The sequence below is a fragment of the Suncus etruscus genome, chromosome 15 (assembly GCF_024139225.1).
Source record: "Suncus etruscus isolate mSunEtr1 chromosome 15, mSunEtr1.pri.cur, whole genome shotgun sequence".
NCBI lineage: Eukaryota > Metazoa > Chordata > Mammalia > Eulipotyphla > Soricidae > Suncus > Suncus etruscus.
In genome coordinates, this window is record NC_064862.1 from 66,865,485 (window position 1) to 66,879,939 (window position 14,455).

Below are 14,455 nucleotides of genomic sequence, written 5' to 3' on the forward strand. Positions count from 1 at the left end.
GAAACCCAGTTACAATAAATGTGAAAAATTGGAATAGTTCATTTCTACTACCATTCATATTTTTCATTTCTATTACTATTCATATGAAATATATTTCAGATAAAATATATACACTCTGGGCAGAGTGATAATACAAGTGGGGCAATAGCCTTGTATGTTGATGACCTAGGTGGATTCTATCTCCCACAATCCATATGTTCCCCTTGGCAGCCCAGGAGTGATTCCTAAGTGCAGAGTCAGGAGTAAACCCTGAGCATTTCCAGGTGTCCCCTTCCCTCAAAGAAAAGCTAGCATGCTTGTACTCATGGGCCTTTGCCACCTTCTTCACACACGCATATACTTGTGGACATAAGAGAGCATTTGTCCACAGTTTAGTTGGGGCACACATCACATTTGAAAAGAAAACAGGTTGGGCAGAGAAATTAATGATTGGTTTCTCTCTCACACACACACATAACAAAATTAAGTTATATAGCTATCAGGAAATGTAACTATATAAACAGATAATAAGATGCTTCATTGTTCTTTTCTTAATTGAATCACCATGAGATACAGAGAAAGTTGTTCATGATTCAGTTTTGGTCATATGTCAGCAGCCATCCCAGTGCACATTTCCTTCCACCTATTTCCCCAACTTCCCTCCCTCCATCCCCTAGCTTGCCTCTTTAGCTATCTACTTTTCTTTTTCTTTATTTCCTTTTTTCCTTTTAGGCACTGTGGTCTGTAGTACTATTACTGAGAGGGGACCATGCATATCACTTTACTTCCTTTCAGCATCCACTTTTTGCCCAGAGTGATCATTTCCCACTCTCATTGACACAGTAGTCCCTTCTCTGGCCTAACTGCACTCCCTGACCTTGTAGTAAACTTTTTATTATGGACCATTCCTCCTGGCCTTCATTTCTATTGCCTTTTGTTATTTATTCTCATAGTATGTTTTGTTATATTCAGCAAATGAATATGATTCTTCTATGTCTATCATTTTTGGGGGGAGCCTCACCCAGCAGCGTTCAGGGGTTACTTCGGGTGCTGCACTCAAAAATTGTTCCTGGCAGGCTCAGGGGACCATGTGGGATGCCAGGATCAAACCCAGGTCCATCATGGGTCAGCCACATGCAAGGCAAATTCCCTGGTGCTGTGCTATTGCTCCGGTCCTATGTCTATACTTCTATCTCATTTTACTCAGCATGCTACTCTCTATGTCCAGGAATAAGCAGATTTCATAACTTTATTTTTTCTAACAATTGCATAGTATTCCATTGCATAGATGTACCATCGTTTCTTTATATACTTGTATCTGCTCTTGGGCACTTGGCTTGTTTCTAGGTTTTAGCTATTGTGAATAGTGTTGCAATAATATAGTAATTGGGCCTGGAGAGATAGCACAGTGGTGTTTGCCTTGCAAGCAGCCGATCTAGGACCAAAGGTGGTTGGTTTGAATCCTGGTGTCCCATATGGTCCCCCATACCTGCCAGGAGCTATTTCTGAGCAGACAGCCAGGAGTAACCCCTGAGCACCGCCGGGTGTGGCCCAAAAACCAAATAAGTTAAAAAAAATAGTAATTGTGCAGATGTCTTTTCTAAACTGCTTTGGGGCCTCTAAGGGTCTACTTCCAGAAGGGTATTGCTGGGCCAATTTCTAGTTGTTCAAGGAATGTCCATATTTTTTCCAAAAAGGCTAAATCAGTCAACATTCCCACCAACTGTGAATGAGGTTCCCTTTTTCCTCTGCATCTGCACCAATATTGGGGTTTTTGTGTTGTTCTTTGGGATGACAGCCAGTCTCTTTATTGTGAAGAGGTATCTCATTGTTATTTTGATTTATATTCCCTGATGGTTAGTAATATAGAACATTGCTTCAATGCCTTTGACCATCTATATTTCTTCTTTGAGGAAGTTTCTGTTTACTTCTCCCAATTTTTTGATGGGGTTAGCTATGTTTTTGTTCTAAAGTTCTTTTTTTTCCTGGTTTTTGGTTTTTGGGCCACACCCTGTGACACTCAGCGATTACTCCTGGCTATGCACTCAAAAATCACTCCTGGCTCTGGGGATTACATGAGATGACGAGGATCAAATCCAGGTCTGTTCTGGGTCAGCCACGTGCAAGGCAAACGCCCTATGACTGCGCTATCACTCCAGCCACTGTTTTTGTTGTAAAGGTCTACCAATGCCTTATATATTTTTGGATATTAACCCATTGGTGGGCAGTTTGTGGGCTGTCTTTGTATTCTGGTCTTCATTTTCTTTGATGGGCAAGAGCTTCTTTTTTCTTTTTTTCTTTTTTTTTTGATTTTTGGGCCACACCCGGCAGTGCTCAGGGGTTACTCCTGGCTGTCTGCTCAGAAATAGCTCCTGGCAGGCATGGGGGACCATATGGGACACCGGGATTCGAACCAACCACCTTTGGTCCTGGATCGGCTGCTTGCAAGGCAAACACCGCTGTGCTATCTTTCCAGGCCCTAGGAGCTTCTTAATTTAATGTAGTCTCATTGGTTTGTTTGCTTCCACTTGCTTCCACTTGGTCAGTGGCATTTTATCATTAAAGATGCCTCTAGTTTCAGTGACATGAAAATTTTCTGCATATGTTCATGAAGGATAGGGTTCCAATGGGAAGCCTGTGGATACAGTTACAGCCAGGAAAAAATCCACAGAAAAGTGAGGCCTCACAAGTTCACCAATTGTTCACATAAAGAGCCTCCATAAGGACATGCATGCCACTTTGAACTACATTGGCGTGGGGCAGGTGCTGGGCCTGCTGTCCAGCAACAACCAGGCACTATAGTGCTTCTTGTAGTCCTTCATCCTTGTGTCCCACAGGTCCGCTTGCAAGGAAGTTCCATTCACACATAAACATCTTGAAATACCAGGATGAGGTCTTATGTGGCTTCCTTCTAGAGCTTCAAGAGGAATCTGAAGAAGAAGTATAGGGTGAGCCAGAAGTGGAGCAGGATCCCAGACTGGAGTCCCATGAAGAGAAGCCAGAGGTCATTCTAGAGGAAACTGAGCCCAAGGCCCAGCAGAAGAGCCCCTCGCAGGCCAGGGTTGATGTGGTCTCTACTGTGCAGGAGGACATGGGTGCATCTTCTCGGTACTGATCGTTCACAAAAATCTTGGAGTAGTGATGTAGATACTGTCCCTTGTGGCCAAGGTGCCAGCTTTTTAGCTTCCTCTGAAGTCCAAGCCTGAATGGCAGATTTCCAAGCAAATGCAACAGTGGGACTAGAAGGTGACAAAGGTGTGGATCAACTGTTCTCCCCTAAGGAAGCCCAACCCACCCTCAAGACTAGACAGCAAGGCAGCACTGAGCCACAAAGAATGGTGAGACTCCTTGACAGATACCAGGCCTTTGTAGGAAACCTGCCACCAAGGTGAACAAGCCAGAGTTGCAAAATTTCTTCCAAAGTTATGAGACCATACCTCAGTGAGTTTCCCAATTTAAAGTTTGTTGTGAATTTTCCACAGGGTCGTGTGCCTGAATATGGAGAAGATCAGAGCATCTCACAAAGGGGCAAATGCAATTACCACCTCCACTGAATTGGCTGGGGGTGTATTGATTAAAAATATAAAATACAAAGTATAAAGTCCGCAAGTTGGGTTTGGCCAATCCAGGCACCGTGTTTCTAACCCCTCAGGCTGGAGGGTCTGATAAAGCTGGATAACATCGGAGAAATAATTGACAGTCAGTTAAAGTTTCAACAGAGTCAGCTTGCCATTCCATGGCCTTTCTCTGCCATATGCTTTTTCTCACATGTGCTTCTCTGCTAAAGTTTCTGCTGCCCCCCCCCTCTGTTTTTGCTGCTTATCCCATCTCTCTCTCTCTCTCTCTCTCTCTCTCTCTCTCTCTCTCTCTCTCTCTCTCTCTCTCTCTCTCTCTCTCTCTCTCTCTCTCTCTCTCTCTCTCTCAGTTGGGGGCAGAGAGCAGGATTACAGGGATGGGAGGACTGCAGGGGGAGGGGAGGAGTGACTCCAGCCAGCAATAGCCTTCTTGTGGGTCATGGTGTTGAAGCCTAGCTTAAGGGTGGGTGGAAGCCTGACCCACTGGCAGTGAAGGGAAAGACCATCCTTGCCAGGCCTGTGTCCCTCCCCCAGTGTTGCCCCAGCCACTACCCTAGAGTCCTCACTATCAATCTCATAGGACTTACTTTAGGAAAAATGGATTTTTGGCTAGGAGCCATGTGTGGCAAGGAAAAGAACTTGCCTTACACCCTATTGGATTCCTGGTACTGCATATGTATCCCTGAGCACCATCAGGAATGATTCCTGAGAGCTGAACCAGGAGTTTCCCTGAAAAGACTGAATCTCCTTAATTAGTTTGTATATACAGACTGGGTTTTGTTAAGTTTTTCCCCAGAGAAATGTGTCCCTGTTCTGAATCCTGGTGTTCTTCATTCACTGCAATATTTCTTGTTTTCTACATTTTCTTTTTTTTTTTTTCTTTTTTGGTTTTTGGGTCACACCCAGTGGTGCTCAGGGGTTACTCCTGGCTGTTTGCTCAGAAATAGCTCCTGGCAGGCACTGGGGACCATATGGGACACCGGGATTCGAGCCAACCACCTTTGGTCCTGGATTGGCTGCTTGCAAGGCAAACACCGCTGTGCTATCTCTTTGGGCCCTGTTTTCTACATTTTCAAAGCTTGTGACAAAGAAAGAATTTGAGCAGCATTTTAAAGGCAGGAATAACCCAAATTGTTCCTTCACGAAAGTGGATAAGTCACCCTAGGAAAAAAGCATCCAATTCTCCTCTTGCTGGGGTATCCAAGATCTGAATAAAAGGGTCCTTGGAGGTTTTTTTTTTTTTTCTCTTTTTTTGTTGGGGGTTCTCTTATTTTTTGTTTTGGAGGTCACATCTGGCAGATCTCAGGGTTTACTCCTGGCTCTACACTCAGGAATCACTCCTGGTGGACTCAGGGAAACATATGGGGTTCTGGGGATCAAACCTGAGTCAGCCACATGCGAGGCAAATGCCCTATCTGCAGTTCTATTGTTTTGCCCATGAGTTTCTTTTGATATGTGATTACAGAACAATTATACAGATTTGCCTCTACCATTGAAATTTGAATTGTCGGGGTCCGGCGGTGGCGCTAGATGTAAGGTGCCTGCCTTGCCTGCGCTAGCCTTGGACGAACCGCGGTTCAATCCCCCGGTGTCCCATATGGTCCCCCAAGCCAGCTGCGACTTCTGAGTGCATAGCCAGGAGTAACCCCTGAGCGTCACCGGGTGTGGCCCCCCCAAAAAAATTTGAATTGTCACATGGTAGAAGTGTCTAGCATGCAAGTTATGTGCTTTTCTAGAACTGTTAGGTTTCTTTCCTAGCTGAATGTTTCCATATCTATTTCTTGGCAAAGATTTCCAGTACTATATTGAATAGAAGTGGTTAAAGTGGGCAACCATATGTTGTGCCTAATCTTATCAGGAAAGATTTAAATTTTCCCCCATTAACTATAATAATTGTTGTGGGCTGGTGGGAAATATCTAATTATGTTGAGGAAAGTCCCATTATTTCCCATTCTGTTGAGAGGTTTTTTTTTTTATCATGAATGGATAATGGATCTTATCAAATGTTTTTTCTTTATCTACTAATATGAATATATGATCTTGAATTTTTCTTCTTTTGATATGATGGCTGACTTGCAGATGTTAAACCAGCATGCATTCCTGAATGCATGAATCCCTCTTGGTGTATGATCTTTTAAATGAGTTGTTGGATTAAATTTAATAATATTTTATGAAGGACATTTTTATCTATGTTTATCATATATTGGTTTGTTTTTTTTTGAGTGTATATGTGTGTGTGTATGTGTCTGTCTGTCTGTCTGTCTGCTTCTTGTCTCAGTCTGATGTTTGCTTCATAGAAACCGGGTGTGTTTTTGTTTCTTTTATTTTCTGAAAGAGTCTTAAAAGGACTAGAAGTAAGTCTTCTATAAAGGATTGAAATAACTCACCAATAAATCCAGCTGGGTCTGGGTTTTGTTTTTACGTAGAGTTTTTTTTTTTATTAACAATGTATTTATTTATTTATTTATTTATGTTTTGGATCTTCACCCTGGAGTGCTCATGATTCACTCTTTTTTAAATTAATATCTTTATTTAAACACCTTCATTACAAACATGATTGTGGTTGGGTTTCAGTCATGTAAAGAACACCGCCCTTCACCAGTGCAACATTCCCATCACCAATGTCCCAAATCTCCCTCCTCCCCACCCGACCCCCGCCTGTACTCTAGACAGGCTTTCTACTTACCCCATTCATTCACATTGTTATGATAGTACTAGATGTAGTTATTTATCTAACTGCACTCATCACTCTTTGTGGTGAGCTTCATGTAGTGACCTGGAACTTCCAGCCCTCATCTCTTTTGTCTCTTTTGGAGAGAGATAGATATCTCTCTCCCTCCCCATTCATTCACATTGTTATGATAGTACTAGATGTAGTTATTTATCTAACTGCACTCATCACTCTTTGTGGTGAGCTTCATGTAGTGACCTGGAACTTCCAGCCCTCATCTCTTTTGTTTTTGTTTTTGTTTTTGTGGTTTTTGGGTCACACCTGGCAGTGCTCAGGGGTTATTCCTGGCTCCAGGCTCAGAAATTGCTCCTGGCAGGCACGGGGGACCATATGGGGTGCCGGGATTTGAACCGATGACCTCCTGCATGAAGGGCAAACGCCTTACCTCCATGCTATCTCTCCGGCCCCAGCCCTCATCTCTTTTGTCTCTTTTGAAGAGAGATAGATATCTCTCTCCCTCTGACTTATTTCACTCAGCATAAAAGATTCCATGTACATCCATGTATAGGAAAATTTCATGACTTCATCTCTCCTGATGGCTGCATAATATTCCATTGTGTATATGTACCACAGTTTCTTTAGCCATTCATCTGTTGAAGAGCATCTTGGTTGTTTCCAGAGTCTGGCTATTGTAAATATTGCTGCAATGAATATAGGCATGAGGAAGGTATTTTTGTATTGTATTTTTGTGTTCCTAGCTTATATTCCTAGGAGTGGTATAGCTGGATCATATGGGAGCTCAATATCCAGTTTTTGGAGGAATCTCCATATCGCTTTCCATAAAGATTGGACTAGATGGCATTTTCACCAGCAGTGGATGAGTTCCTTTCTCTCCACATCCCCACCAGCACTGCTTGTTCTCATTTTTTGTGATATGTGCCAATCTCTGTGGTATTAGGTAGACTTTTTATTATCATTTTTATTTCTTTGAAAGTCATAGATCTGTTCAGGTATTCAATATCTCCTTGGTTCAGCCTTGGATAATTATGAGTTCAATAATTTATTCATTTCTTCTAGATTCTCTTATTTGTGACTATAAATTTTCAAAGTATTCCCTGATCATTTTTTAAATTTGGTTTTTGTTATCTGTTTTTGTGTCTCCCCCTTTCACTTTTGATTGGCTTGCTTATTAGGACACTCTCTTTCTCTCGCTCTCTTTATTTCTCTCTCTCAAAGTCTTGCTAGCAGTTTATCAATCTTGTATAAGTTTTCAAAGAACCAGCTCATGGTTTCAGTAATCTTCTGGATTTTTTAATTAAAATTTGTAGGCACCAAGGAAAGGGTTAAGCAGAAAACTTCTTTGGCTGGAAGACTACCAATCAGCAGAATGCAAGTTAAGAGCTATGTGGTCATCTTATAGTTATGAGAATGAGCTAACAGACTTGTTCCCAAAGTGCTTGAACTTTTATCTTGTCATAACATTGAAGATTGATGCTTGCTTGATCATGCCTTTGATCCCAGGTGCCTTAAAGAACCACTGATTTAATCAAACCGGGTTCCACTCCTCTGGTTGATCCAAGGCTCCTTGCTCATGTATCCTTATTCCCTTCGTCATGGGGTGTTGCCAACAATTTCCACACTAATTCATTGCTTTTATCTCTAAATTTTATTATTTCCTTCCTCTTGCATGCTTTTGGCTACTGTTGTTGATCATTTTCTAATCTCTTAATCTGTGCACTCAAGTTTGTATGAGGACCCTTTCTTCCTTTCTGGTAATACTTGCAATGCTATAAACTTTCCTTGAACATCACTTTTACTCCGTCCAACAGGTTATAACGAGGTCCTGCCCTCATTCTTGTTTCCAAGAATCTTTTTATTTCATCTCTAACCAGCTGGTTGGGCAATAATGAGCTGCTTAATTTCCAAGTGTTTGATTTAATTACTTATGCTTGTGATTGACTTTATTTTCAGCGCATCATTGTATGAGAAGATAATTGATACATTTCTATCCTCTTGAATTTATGGAGGCATGTTTTGTGGCTCAGAATATACTCTGTCGGGCCCGGAGAGATAGCACAGTGCGTTTGCCTTGCAAGCAGCCAATCCAGGAACAAAGGTGGTTGGTTCAAATCCCTGTGTCCCATATGGTCCCCCGTGCCTGCCAGGAGCTATTTCTGAGCAGACAGCCAGGAGTAACCCCTGAGCATTGCCGGGTGTGGCCCAAAAACCAAAAAAAAAAAAAAAAAAGAATGTACTCTGTCTCGGAGAAAGTTCCATGTGCATTGGAGAAGACTGTGTATTTGGGTTTGGAGGGTGAAAACATATATATAGTATTATCACTCTGGCCCCAAGGAAGACCTGGTCTACATAACTCTTAATCATAAAGAAATGTCCCTGGGTGAGGGAAGCAAAGCGATAGCTCAGCAGTAGGGCATTTGCCTTGCACACGGCTGACCCAGGACTGACCTCGGTTCAATCCCCCGGCATCTCATATGGTTCTCCGAGCCAAGAGCAATATCTGAGTGCATAGCCAGGAGTAACCCCTGAAGATCACCGCGTATGGATAAAAAAAAAAAATCCTGGAACTAGAGCAGTAGTATGGTGAGTAAGGTATTTGCTTTGTATGTGGCTGACCCAGTTCCCATTCTCGGCATCCCATATGGTCCCCTGAGTACCTTGAGTAGTAATTCCTGAATGCAGAGACTGGAATAACCCCTGAACATTTCCTGGTCCCCCACCAAAAAAAAAAAAATTGCTCTGTTTCATAACCTTTTTGAGCTTGAAGTCTTATCATCTGGTATTATGAATGTTTACCCTAGTCTTTTTTTTTTTTTGGAGGGGGGGTCAACACCTGGAAGCGCTCAGAGGTTACTCTTGGCTCTACGCTCAAAAATAGTTCCTGGAAGGCTCAGGGGACCATATGGGATGCCAGGATTTGAACCACTGACCTTTTGCATGCAAGGCAAATGCCTTACCTTCATGTTATCTCTCTGGCCCCACCCTAGTCTTTTTTTATTAAAAGATAAGTATCTTTATTCAAGCACCTTGATTACAAACATGATTATAGTTGGATTTTAGTAATTAAAAAGAACACCCCTCTTTACCAGTGCAACATTCCCATCACCAATGTCCCCAATCTCCCTTCTCCCCCACCTCCACCTGTATATGAAACAGGCATTCTACTTCTCTCACTCATTAACAATATCACCATAGTTGTCAGTGTTGTTATTTATCAAACTGCATTCACCACTCTTTGTAGTGAGCTTCATATCGTGAGCCAGTCCTTTCAACCCTCATCTCTATTGTCCCTGGGCATTATTACAATAATGTCTTTTATTTTTCTTAAAACCCATAGATGAGTGAGACTGTTCTGCGTCTATCTCTCTCCCTCTGACTTATGTCACTCAGCATAATAGATTCCATGTACATCCATGTATAGGAAATTTTAATGACTTCATCTCTCTTGATGGCTGCATAATATTCCATTGTGTAGATGTACCACAGTTTCTTTAGCCATTCATCTGTTGAACAGCATCTTGGTTGTTTCCAGATTCTGGCTATTGTAAATAGTACTACAATGAATATAGGTGTGCAGAAGGCATTTTTGTATTGTTTTTTTGTGTTCCTAGAGTATAGTGAATATTAGAAAAAAATTTCAGGGGCTGGAGCGATAGCATAGTGGTCGGACATTTGCCTTGAACATGGCAAGATGGGCCTCGGTTTGATCCCAGGCATCCCATATGGTTCCCCCAGTCAGGAGCAATTTCTGAGCGCATAGCCAGGAGAATCCCTGAGTGTCACTGGGTGCAGCCCAAAACAAAACAAAAACAAAAAAAGAAAAAGAAAACAAATTCAATGAAGGAGGAGTAATACAAATATGAAGTGATGAGGGACTGGGAGCAAGAAATTTCGGTGCATTTGGTGCTGTTAGGAAGGGATAGAACTAAATATCCAAGCTAGAGTCAACAGCAGTGAAATCATGAGACCCAAACTCTAACAACCAAAATAAAAAGCAGGCCTGGGGCCAGAGAGATAGGATGGAGGTAGGGCGTTTGCCTTGCATGCAGAAGAATGGTGGTTCGAATCCCGGCATCCTGTATGGTCCTCCAAGCCTGCCAGGAGTAATTTCTGAGCCTAGAGCCAGGAGTAAAACCCTGAGTGCTGCTGGTGTGACCCAAAATAAATAAATAAATAAAAAAAAACAACAACAGTCTTGTTATGTTGGAGGTTGTGATGGGGTTAATGGCATGAAATGGACTCTGAGAACATCGGTGGAGAGAGGTTGATATTGATGGTGGTGCTGAAATATTGTATTTATAAACTCCAACTATGAATAACTTTGTAAATCACAATGATTTTTTATTTTTGGGCCACACCCGGCGGTGCTCCGGGGTTACTCCTGGCTGTCTGCTCAGAAATAGCTCCTGGCAGGCACGGGGGACCATATGGGACACCGGGATTCGAACCAACCACCTTTGGTCCTGGATCGGCTGCTTGCAAGGCAAACTCCACTGTGCTATCTCTCCGGGCCCTTAAATCACAATGATTTAAATAAAATTTTAAAGCTGAATCCATATCTTACATATTAAACAAAAGTAAGCTTAAAATGAAAAAAAGACTTTGAATCTATAAAAAAAAATCTTTGAATCTATAAGTATATTAAGAAAAACATAGCAGAAAAATTCAAGACCTAGACTTCAAAGGAGTCTTCAGTGATGTGTTTCCACTGGCAAAAGCTACATAATCAAAACTAACAATCAAGTTAAAAAGTCAAATTGTTTAGAGTTTCAGTGGCTCTCGGTGTTAGGTACAAGGGAATTGGTATCTCTATCATCTTGTTGGAAGCCTGATAACAGTGTTGTTTTTTTTTTCTTCAAGAACAGGTTTTTGATTTGGATAAAATCTGATCTGTGGAAAACCAACAAATGGTCAACAGGCACATTATAAAACGTTCATCACTTATATTTAGGGAAATCCAAATCAGTGATGACAATGAGACATTATCTTACACCGGTGAGAATAACTTGTGACATATCAAAATGAGACAGCAAAAATACTGGGAGCAATTTGTGTTGGTGGGAATGTTGTGAAAAGGAATTCTCATCCAGCATTGGTGAAAATGCTGTCTGGTTCAATCCCTATGGGAAATAACATAGAGGGTTGTCAGTAAACAGAATCAAGCAGCAATATGACCCAGCAATTCTACTTTTGGGTGTCTATCTCCAAAACAGAAAAACATTTATTTGAAAGGACGTATGCACACCATTATTTGTTGCAGCACTCGGCATGATAGCTAAGAAGTGGAATCAATTTAGATATCCAACGACAGATGAGTGGATGGTCAAGGTGTGGTATATATAATGGAATGCTACACAGCTTTAAAGAATAATGTAATCATGCAGTTTGCTGCAATATGAAAGATAAATGAAGTAAATCAGACGAAGGATAAATATAGGATAGTGTCAGTTATATGTGATATTTAGAATAACTACATGAAGGAATACAGTGGTTTAAGGTGGGGCTGCCTAGATCATTTTAAGCCCCCTAGTATAGTAAAGAGAAGAAAAGAAAGAATGGAGGGGAAGAAAGACATGAGAATAGGAGACAAGGGTTCAGGAGATTCAGGTACATTGATGATATTAAGGAAGGACAGAGTAAGATATCCAAAACACAGAATCAATAACTGAAATAATGAGATCCTAACTCTAATAATCAAACTTAAAAAAGGTACCTGTCAAGATGGCAGGGACCATCTTGGGAGGGGCAGGTATAGCTTGGAACTTAGGAACATTGGAAGAAGGCAGCTGACACTGGTGGTGGGATTATGCTGGAATAGTATACATCTAAAACTCAACTATAAGTAATTTTTGTAAATCACAGTGCTTAAATTAAAAAATCACCTTGATACCTAAACCAGACAGAGACGCTACCAAAAAAGAAAATTACAGACCAATATCACTGATGAATGCAGATGCAAAGATCCTCAACAAAATCCTGGCAAATAGGATTCAATGCCTCGTTAAGAAGATCATCCACTACGATCAAGTAGGTTTCATCCCAGAAATGCAAGGCTGGTTTAACATCCATAAATCTATCAACATAATACACAACATCAATAACAAGAAAAATAAAAACCACATGATCATATCAATAGATGCAGAGAAAGCATTTGATAAGGTCCAACACCCATTCTTGATCAAAACTCTCAGCAAGATGGGAATGGAGGGAACCTTTCTCAATATAGTGAAGGCCATCTACCACAAGCCAGTGGCAAATATTATCCTCAATGGAGAAAAACTGAAAGCCTTCCCTCTAAATTCTGGCACAAGACAAGGCTGTCCTCTCTCACCACTCCTATTCAACATAGCACTGGAAGTACTTGCTATAGCGATTAGGCAAGAAAAGGATATCAAGGGAATCCAGATAGGAAAGGAAGAAGTCAAGCTCTCACTGTTTGCAGATGACATGATACTCTACTTAGAAAACCCTAAAGACTCTATCAAAAAGCTTCTAGAAACAATAGACTCATATAGCAAGGTGGCAGGCTACAAAATTAACACACAAAAATCAATGGCCTTTCTATATACCAATAGTAATAAGGATGAAATGGACATTAAGAAAACAACCCCATTCACAATAGTACCACACAAACTCAAATATCTTGGAATCAACTTGACTAAATATGTGAAGGACCTATACAAAGAAAACTATAAAACTCTGCTCCAAGAAATAAGAGAGGACACATGGAAATGGAAACACATACCCTGCTCATGGATTGGCAGGATTAACATCATCAAAATGTCAATACTCCCCAAGGCATTATACAGATTTAATGCCATCCCTCTAAAGATACCCATGACATTCTTCAAAGAAGTGGATCAGACACTCTTGAAATTCATTTGGAACAATAAACACCCTCGAATAGCTAAAGCAATCATTGGGAAAAAGAATATGGGAGGAATTACTTTTCCCAACTTTAAACTGTACTACAAAGCAACAGTTATCAAAACAGCATGGTATTGGAATAAGGATAGGTCCTCAGATCAGTGGAATAGGCTTGAATACTCAGAAAATGTTCCCCAGACATACAACCATCTAATTTTTGATAAAGGAGCAGGAAATCCTAAATGGAGCAGGGAAAGCCTCTTCAACAAGTGGTGTTGGCACAATTGGATAGCCACTTGCAAAAAATTAAACTTAGACCCCCAGCTAACATCATGTACAAAGGTAAAATCCAAATGGATTAAAGACCTCGATATCAGCCCCAAAACCATAAGATATATAGAACAGCACATAGGCAAAACACTACAGGACATTACAGGCATCTTCAAGGAGGAAACTGCACTCTCCAAGCAAGTGAAAGCAGAGATTAACAGATGGGAATATATTAAGCTGAGAAGCTTCTGCACCTCAAAGGAAATAGTGCCCAGGATACAAGAGCCACCCACTGAGTGGGAGAAACTATTCACCCAATACCCATCAGATAAGGGGCTAATCTCCAAAATATACAAGGCACTGACAGAACTTTACAAGAAAAAAACATCTAACCCCATCAAAAAATGGGGAGAAGAAATGAGCAGACACTTTGACAAAGAAGAAATACGCATGGCCAAAAGACACATGAAAAAATGTTCCACATCACTAATCATCAGGGAGATGCAAATCAAAACAACGATGAGATACCACCTCACACCCCAGAGAATGGCACACATCACAAAGAATGAGAATAAACAGTGTTGGCGGGGATGTGGAGAGAAAGGAACTCTTATCCACTGCTGGTGGGAATGCTGTCTAGTTCAACCTTTATGGAAAGCGATATGGAGATTCCTCCAAAAACTGGAAATCGAGCTCCCATACGATCCAGCTATACCACTCCTAGGAATATACCCTAGGAACACAAAAATACAATACAAAAACCCCTTCCTTACACCTATATTCATTGCAGCTCTATTTACCATAGCAAGATTCTGGAAACAACCAAGATGCCCTTCAACAGACGAATGGCTAAAGAAACTGTGGTACATATACACAATGGAATATTATGCAGCTGTCAGGAGAGATGAAGTCATGAAATTTTCCTATACATGGATGTACATGGAATCTATTATGCTGAGTGAAATAAGTCAGAGAGAGAGAGAAAAACGCAGAATGGTCTCACTCATCTATGGGTTTTAAGAAAAATGAAAGACACCCTTGTAATAATAATTTTCAGACACAAAAGAGAAAAGAG